Consider the following 9,945-nt stretch of genomic DNA (forward strand, 5'->3'; position numbering starts at 1 on the left):
CTGTGTGTAGGCATATGTTTATATATGTGTCAGTGTTTGTATGTGCCTAGGTAGGCTTATATTTGTGGAACGGTGAGATGTAAAGTGAAGCGCTGTATTTTTTAAACAATGTGAGATATACAAATTAGGACAATACCTTAGTTTCATACATACAAGTCCATATGTGACATATAGTACCTTGAAATAAAAAACAAATAAAAAACACAATAGTGTATCCTGTGATATACAAAGATAGGTATAAAACAAAATAAATTTCCCACTCACACTTTTAAGAGCTAATGGATATAGCTCAATCAAATCGCTTGTAGGATCTGTAAAGGCGATCCTAATCCCTTCTTTTGGTGGGAGTTCTTCCTCTTCCTTGGTCTCTAAAATCAGGAGAGGTATATGGTGCAGTATCTTAGATATAAAATCTTTAAAAGGGTAAAGTAAAAGGGTACTTACAAACCCAGAGCCATCCAAATCGGCTCTGATCAGGGGCGTATGTGGTTAAGGACCACAATCCTTCTTTGTGCAAAATGAAAGTAGCAGGAACAATGCCAGTAGTGTTTAAAAATATATATAAATACTTTATTACATAAAAATATATAACATTATAAAAACACTTTACTAGGCATTAAAAAAGTCAAATTCCATGAAGACAGGTGATCTCCAAATTCCCAGGACGCGTTTCGCTATTGATGTGGGATTATTAAAAAATCCTTATTGTACTTGTATTGAATTATTGCACTAACTCCATTTTAACCTTATACTGTGACAATCCTCCATTTTGTCCTCCTAACCTGACTTCTTCAATCCTCCATTTTGTCCTCATAACCTAACTTGTTCATTTTAAAACTACCTTACATGACAGAATTTCCCAGCACATCTAATACAATAGACAAAGACTGTATTTTCTATAAAGACATGATTAACACAGGAAATGCTGACTTTTCCTTAAACTTGCAACATAGTATAATTTGAAGGCCATGAGAACACAGTAGTAATGAAATGTTCTATTCATAAGAGACCTTGCACCTGGCCACGAGGCCTGAGATCACCGACCGTGTAAAATGACGCTCAAGACCCCCTTGTCCCCCACCCGTGACCAGAACAATCCCACCTCTTGGTGGGTGGACACGGGACTAACCACTTAGTTTTTGAGCCAATTAATAATATTGATAGGTGGACACTAATCCCGACACTTAACAATTAATCCAATTAATGATGTTTATTTGCTGATATTCTAATAATCAATGATGACGTATAATGTCTCTTAAAAGGGCCTGCGCGTCCGCTTTTTAATCACTTGCCAATAAATTTTCTCGAAGTTATTTTAACCTGAACCTTGTGTGTCAGACTTAATTACTTCAGCGTATATACGCAATTCAATTTTATTAATTTGGACAGGCACAGATAGACATTTAAACATTTTGGTTTACTGCTAAAAAGTACCATAACAACTTGGCGCCCAACGTGGGGCATCGGGCTATGTCCGGCCGGTGAGCCGTCCTAAGGAAGACAAGGGTGGACGGAGGAATCCAGGGGGAAGGAAAGGAGATTGATCACCTCCAGGTACACGGTAGAGACTTCTGCAGAGCCACCGGTATGTTCCGGCCCCTTTGATTGACCCGTCCACGTGTCTGTGACTGCTTCCCGGGAGGACATCAAAGACAGGTAATATCTTGCCCGGTGCCTCGTTACTCACTTGTTTACCTGCATTTTAGTCTATCTGTTGCCTGGGTGTGTTTGAATTGTTTGCCTGTTTCCCCATTTTGAGATAAAGGGGGGGTGGACCTGCAGGGGATTTGCCTGGGGTTCTGTCTTGCTTGTTTTCCCCTTTTTGGGATAAAGGGGGGTGGACCTGAGGGGACTTGCCTGGGTCTTCAGTATATCTGTCTATCTGTTTGTATTTTACCCCTTTTGGGATAAAGGGGGGTGGACCTGAGGGGATTTGCCTGGGTCTCCTGTTGCCTGTTTTACCCCTTTTAGGAACCACGGTGCTGTGGTTGTAGGGAAAAAGGGGGGTTGACCTGTGGATGTGTTCCTGGGGGTCATCTTTTCCTGTTTAACTCTTTTAGGAGCCTCGTGGCTGGGGCTGTAGGGAAAAAGAGGTGTGTTGGATCTGTGGAGATTGTGTAGACTCATAGTTTCCTGGGGATCCTTCTTGTGTCACTTTGATAGCCTAGCTAGCTTCTCTATGCACGTTACTCTGCTTGCAGAGTGGTGGTACCCTCCAGCTTTGAGCGCTGAGCTGGAGCCATTCCAATTTTTCTTTATTTGTGGTGGATGAATTCGGGCAGGCATTGCTGTTTTCATCGCCACGGAGTAGTGAGACTTATAAAGTGGGTTTTTATAGGGGCACTACAAGGGTGAGGGTAGCGCAGACACTATTAGTGGGCTGCTGTGTCGAGGGAGGCTGGCGGAACTCGGACCGGTGTCAGTTGTTTTCCGCGGCTGCAGGTAGTGGAGACACTACGGGGTTGAGGGAGGTGACTTTGGAGTAAGCACACGAGTAAAGGAAAGGAATTACTGTTGATTTCATTTGAACTGTGATGCATGCACTGTATTTCAACTGTATTGTTGTCTTGTATGTTTAATGAGGAGTCTCATGAACTCCTGTGTCTGTCTCTAAGGATTTTTCCTTGCCTTTCATCTTTTCTACACTTTCTATATTATTATACTATCCACTCCCATTCCTCTTAAAAGAGAAGTGATTGGTCACACACTTCTCACTTCGCTCCAATCCGTGTCTACCACCCCGGGTAGGCGGATTCAGTGACTGGTCTACGTTTTGGGAAGACGCACCTGAGAAAGTCCCACGGTTCTCGGGTGGCAGTCGAGCATTGTAGACGTTCTTGTTCAATTTTCCTTCTCTCTCTCTATATCTAGGACGCTGGTATAGGGGTAAAGGGACTATGGGACAGGATTTAGATAAGCCCAGCAAGGGCTGGTTAGCATGTGATTTAGTAGAGAAAAGAGAGGGTGAAGAGATGGTTAAAGGTGTTGAGAAGATTGCAAAAGTATGTAAAATTGCTGTACCGACATGTGGAAGATTGCAACCAGAAAGTTGGCGCAAGTTACTGGCAGAAATGAAAGGCAAGCTTACAGATAAAGGTTTATTAAAGACTGCTGAAGCATGGTACAGAGTAGCGAAGGCTATTCAGTTAGAAGGTTGGGTTGAGGAAGAGATAAATCACAAAGGTGTGAAATTGTTTGTGTATCATAAGAATTGTGTTGCTGGGGTTTACCCTCAGCCAGCGCCCCAAAATGGCGCCCAGGGGATGTCTATCCCCAAGGTTCAGTCAGCAGTAGGTGATAGCCAGCTGACTATGTTCCCTACTCCCAATCCTCCCGAATCCCATCCCATCACCTCCCCTGTCTGCCCGGTCCTGAATTCTGACGGATCTTTCTTTACCCCTTCCCCGTCTCTAACAGTCCCATCATCCTCATCCATCCCCACGCTCCCTTCCACGCCTAATCCTAACATCTCATCTGCCATTTCCTCCCTACAAACCCTCTCCATGGCTAATCCCCTCCCGTCAGCATCCGCCCAACTAACTACCCCTCCCTCCCTTGCTACGACTCCTCTTTCTGCACCCATCCCTACCAATCCCGTCCTGTCTCCTCCCATAACCAGCTCCGCCCCAGTCCAATATCCTACCTCCTTAAATGTACCTACCCACCCTACTCTTCTGCCCTCCCCTGCCTGGCCCTACCCCTTCCCATATCCCATGGCCCTGCCCTACCCCGGTTACCCTCCCTTTCCCCAAGCCACTCCCCAGGTTCCGGTCATGCCCAGTCCGGCTCAGTCTGCCCCGGACTTAATCCTAATGCAACTCCTTTCCCCGCCTCCAATATGGCGGCCCCCAGTTCAGCCCTGATGCCGGTAATCCCCGGTGACTACCTGTCCCCAGGTTATGACTCGCTAGCCACCCCTGCATCTGGGGCTCTTTCCCAACCCCCGATCCTTTCACCTCACGCGGGCCCTGCACCGCGTAAGAGAGCCAATATCATAGAATTCGATGATGAAGAGGAGGACAGGGTGTCCCATGTCTCATCAGAGGTTGCTGCGGGAGCCTCCGTTCATCGTTCTATCGATGACCCCTTTGGCCACAAGGGTCGGGGAGAACGGGCCCCTCCTAAATATGTTGCTTTCAACCCCACTCAAGCTAGTGCTCTAATGAAATCACTCCCTGACCCAGAAAAACAGCCTATGCCCTTCTACCGAGGGATAGTTCAAATTCAAAAGACTTATTCCGCTGCATGGCGTGATCTACTGAGCATTTGTGCTATTAAAGCAGGGGATGCATATTGGCCAAGCATGGCCCGACACCTCAGTACAGATCTGCTCAGCAGTGACGTTGATTACCCCTCTGGAGTAACTTTTTGTAGCCAATTAAGAGACTGGGCTAAGGACAAACTTGCAGATCAGGCTGCTGGCCTTACTGATGTTATGCAAGATAAAGGAGAATCAGTGGAAAGGTTTCATGCAAGACTGTATCAAATGTTTACAGATTTGGGGTTTGATCTTACTGACAAGATTCATTCACAAATGTTGTCTGGTGCGTTTGTCCAAGGTGTTAAAGACTCTATACGCAAGGGAATTATTGCTGCCCGCCCAGAATATAAGGTTGTTACTCTGGATACCCTGCTCTTAGTGGCCAGAGGGTTAGAATCTGCTCAGACCCCAAGAAGACCCACTTCAGCTCCTCTCATGGTCTCCCGCTCTACCCCTGTTCCCAAGGGCGTCCGACCGGAGGATGGCCATTGCTTTAATTGTAAGGCTAAGGGACATTTTAAAAGTGATTGCCCAGAACCCAAGAGAGAGCCAAGAAAGCCATCCAGGCCTGCCCCGGCCCCCAAGGCCGAGAAAGAGGTTCCGATAATTGAGGAACCCGATGATTAGGAAATTGGCAAGCCTGTGTCTGTAACCCCTGTAATGGCAGTGTCTACAGGGGATAAGGGGGGGCCACTTGCCACAGTGACTTTGCCCATTGAAGGCCACCCTACCACATTTCTAGTTGACACAGGTGCAGCCCGTAGTGTTCTGCGAGAACAAGACCTGCCAGACCCATCCTTCCTGTCCAATATTGATGTTTCCTGTGTTGGAGTGGATGGCCAGCCAAGGCATAGCCCTCTAACAACTCCACTACGAGTTGGCTCTAGCCTGCTTGCTCGCTTTGTGGTATCCTCCACATGCCCAATTAACCTGTTAGGTGCTGATGTTCTTTCACGCCTGCAAGCCTCTATCACCTTTACCCCAGACGGTCAGGTAGAAATGTCTACACCCCTATCTGAATCAGACACCTCAGCCTTGTGCTCATTGCCTCTGATGCTGCATTTAGAAAAGCCCCGTGAGAAAGCAGCAGAATTAAGGTCCAATTTCCCAGAGGTATTAAAAACACAGGTGCCCGCCAAGTTATGGTCCTCAGGCCCAGAGGACATAGGTCACCTAAATGTTCCCCCTGTGGTGGTAAAGCTTATCCCAGGAGCTAAGTTACCAAGAAAACCACAATATCCTTTAAAACCAGCACAGGCTGCAGCCATTTCTACCCAGATCAAGGCACTCTTGGAGAAGGGTGCCTTGGTAAAATGTAAATCTGCATGCAATACCCCACTATTTCCTGTGAAAAAGAAAACTCCAAAAGGTGAGCCAGAGAAGTACAGGATGGTTCAGGATCTCCGTGCCGTCAATGAAGCCACTGTCCTGGACACCCCTCTTGTACCAAATCCCCATACTCTGCTCTCTGGAGTCCCACCATCTGCAAACTTTTTCACAGTCATTGACCTAGCAAATGCCTTTTTCAGTGTCCCACTGGACCCATCCTGCCAATACCTGTTTGCTTTCACCCATGAGATGCAACAGTATACCTGGACTGTCATGCCCCAAGGGGCACAAAATTCTCCAAGTCAATTTGCAAAGGCCATGGCCACCATCCTTGACCCATGGCAAGCTGAGCACCCAGAAGTTGTTCTGCTCCAATATGTGGATGATTTGCTGCTCTGTGGAGATGATATACCCACTACTGAAAAGTGCTCAATTAGTCTTCTTTGTTATTTGGCAGAACAAGGATGCAAAGCTTCGCTCATCAAGCTACAATTCTGCCAACCCTCAGTAATTTTCCTTGGACATTGCCTATCTCAAGGTACCAGACATCTTACTCGGGACCGGGTAAGAGCTGTACTGGATATTCCAACCCCAAGGACTTCAAAATCTCTCCATGCCTTCCTAGGCCTCATTTCCTACTGCAGAGCATGGATCCCAGAAGCCTCCCTGCTCATGCAACCTCTCTATGACGCACTTAAGTCTGATCCTTTCTGTTTGACTAATGAAGCTCTGGACAATTTCAATGCTCTCAAACGTGCCATTGCTTCTGCTCCTGCCTTGGGCCTACCTGACTACTCCAAACCTTTCAAATTATTTGTCTCTGAAAGACAAGGCCACGCAACAGGAGTTCTCACCCAAACTAATGACTTAAGAGGCCGCCAGAGGCCTATTGGATATTTCTCATGTCAACTGGACATTGTGGCCAGAGGGACTCCTTCCTGTCTCAGGGCTGTTTTTGCTGCAAGAGAGCTCATAGAAAGAACCTCAGACCTGGTCCTTGGCCACCCTCTGGTTGTTTTGGCCCCTCATGACATTTCTGCCATCATCAACCAAGTCCAGCTCAAGCACGTGTCTCCAGCCAGACACCTACGCCTCCAGTGCCATCTTCTTCTACCTGACAACATTTCCATCCAAAGATGTCAAGTTCTTAACCCATCCACTCTTCTTCCACTCCCTGAGGGGGGTATCTATTATGGATTTATCACGGATGAAACCTACATTTACCTGCTTTGTGGATGTATCAAGAAAGTCATGCATCCACATTTGACATTCTATGAAGATGAGAAGCCTCTCTGTGAAGGCCCAGATTACGCCTTCTGTACCATGTGGTACAAACCAAACATTACTCCCGAACCTTGCTATGAAGACGAGCTTTACCACTGGACTGATGTGAAGCTCACTGCTCAAGATTTCTATTGTGACTCTGAAGGCAATAGCATGGTCTTGGTCCAACTACCTCAACAACTTAACTACCTCTACCGCCATTGGGATACTGCTATCCCACATATTCCTGTTACCAAATTAAAGACAAGGTCATGGAATGATCTTGGGCCCATGGCAAAGTTATGGGCCACCATGGATGAAGAACAGCTACAGGAAAATGGTATTGTCAAATACCCAACAACTGACCTTCTGGAAGCATGGCCACGCCACTTCCTAGAAAAAGAATTTCAAGATCTGGTCATAGTGAATGATTATGACCCCGAAACACCTCATGACTGTTTTGAACAGATGAAAATGGAGACAGTGCACCTACCAACTGTGCATGAGAATCCATTACTAGATCCAGATTTTACCCTGTTTGTGGACGGCTCAAGATATGCTGATGAAGAAGGAAGATATCATACAGGATATGCCGTAACCACAACGGATGAAGTTATCAAATCATCATCCTTACCGCCAGCAATGTCTGCGCAAGAAGCTGAATTACAGGCTCTGACTTCAGCATGCAAAATTTCCGAAGGAAAACGTGCCAACATCTATACAGATTCAAGATATGCTCTGGGCGTGGCACATGACTTCGGCCTAATTTGGAAAACAAGAGGATTTCTTACCACTGCCGGTACACCAGTCAAGCATAGTACTGCAATCAAGGAGCTAATGGATGCCCTCCTACTCCCTAAAGAAGTGGCCGTTTTGAAGGTAAAGGCCCATGGGAAATTGGATACAGATGAAGCAAAGGGCAATCATTTGGCTGATCAGGCTGCTAAGCTAGCAGCCAGGGATCTGCAGGAAGTGGATGAAGAAGTGTCCGGACAAGAAGAAGAAGAAGTCCCTATTTTTGCTCTACAAACTCTTCCTACTGATTTGCGAATTTTGCGAGAACAGCAAGCTGCAGTCACTCCTGAAGAAATCCAGAAATGGAAAAAGAAAGGAGCTGTCCAAAAGGACGGAGTATATTACAACAACTTCAAATTTTGTCTTCCAAAAAATTTATATCCAGCAGTTGTCCAATGGGCACATGGGCCTGCACACCTGTCAAAGGAATTGATGGCCGCCCTCATACAGAAGTATTATGAAGCACCCGGAATCACAACATTGATCAGCAGCTTCTGTAAGGCCTGTGTCATTTGTGCAAAATGCAATCCAGGAAGACCAATCAAGGTGCCTGCAAAACACCTGGCAAAGCCCATGTACCCCTTCCAGCGAATTCAAATTGACCACATCCAAATGCCCAAGAGTGGGCCCCATGAATATGCACTAGTCATAGTGGACATGTTCTCAGGATGGCCAGAGGCCTACCCAGTGGCCAATATCACTGCAAAAACAACCGCAAGACGCCTACTTACAGAGATAGTATGTAGGTTCGGACTCCCAGAAGTCATTGAAAGTGATCAAGGCCCAGCCTTTACAGCAACAGTGACTAAAGAAATTTGGACTGCTCTAGGGGTGACCCTAGCCTTCCACACCCCTTACCACCCACAAAGTAGTGGTAAAGTAGAGCGCATGAATGGCACTCTAAAAGCCAGAATGTTAAAAATGTCACAAGAAACGAAAATGCCCTGGCCAGAAAGCCTGTCAATAGCTTTATTTAGTGTTAGGCACACACCTAGAGGGAAGCATTCACTGTCCCCATATGAGATTCTATTTGGGACAGCACCCAGACTAGGTTGTTATTATCCGCAGCAGTTACAGCTCCAATCAGATGTGTTAGTAGATTATGTAACTGAACTTGCAAGTGCCTTGAACAAAATACATGCCCAAGTTTTCTCTTCAATTCCAGATCCCGAATTGGATACAGGTACCCATAACCTGCTTCCCGGAGATTGGGTTCTGGTCAAGAAGTTTGTGCGGAAAAATACCCTGGAACCAAGATTTGACGGTCCATTCCAAGTTCTCCTGATTACCGCAACCTCCGTCAAACTGGCCGGTAGGCCAAATTGGATCCACGCTTCCCACTGCAAGAAATCTCCAGCCCCCGAGGAAGCAGATACCGCACAAGCATGTACCTCTGGTACACCTTCTCCTTAATTAGCCTCATAAAGGCCCAACAAGTAGCCATCACCAAAGATATTAGTGGGTATACCTTCTGGTACAATTCATCATGCACCCATGTGGCTACTTACACCTTTGACTATTGTGATATTGTAGAATGCCCGTTCCCCACATCACAAATCCAGAGTATCTACAGAGATATCCCTCATTCAAAGGACCCATATGTTTGTGTAGTTGACAAGCAATGGGGGCATAATTGTAACCATTGGGGGGCGGCGGGATGGAATGCCGGGCCTGCCTGGGGTTACAAACCAAAAAGTGCCTTATCTAAAGTAGATGATCAAGGTAGATCCCTTCTTCAGAGAATGACTTTGAGAAAGCCTGGGGGGGGTACACCAATGAAATTAATCCTTAACATTTGGCATCCAAGCCCAACGGATGCAGACCAGTATGTGATGGGAATGTATTGGAAAAAGGGTTCCTACCGTAAATTAGGGCATTTCTTCCTAAAAGATATGTGCAACTCTTCTGAGTGGCAAGGGGCCACCCATATGGTCCCTAACCCATTAAAACCTCATATCCAGACCTTTCAAGACATGATGGCCATTGCTAACCCCACCTTTGAAGATACCATGGCCGCTGAAACAGGTTTTAATGATGTAAATTTATGGTTAGAATGGATGAAATATAATGCTAATAAGCATAATAAGACTGCATGCTATGTGTGTGGCGGTGCCCGGCCTCACCTGGGTACTGTACCTCTAATCCTGCCAGTAGATGTAGAGGAATGTGTTTTAAGCCTTTTTGCCTATCACTATGATTTTAACAGGTCCATATGTATTGCATGGACAAAGGAGTATCCTCTCCTAACCAAGGATGTCAAACCCCCAGATGGTATTACCGTGTATAAAGGTAATTAC

Source organism: Pelobates fuscus, chromosome 5 (genome assembly GCF_036172605.1).
Source record: "Pelobates fuscus isolate aPelFus1 chromosome 5, aPelFus1.pri, whole genome shotgun sequence".
NCBI lineage: Eukaryota > Metazoa > Chordata > Amphibia > Anura > Pelobatidae > Pelobates > Pelobates fuscus.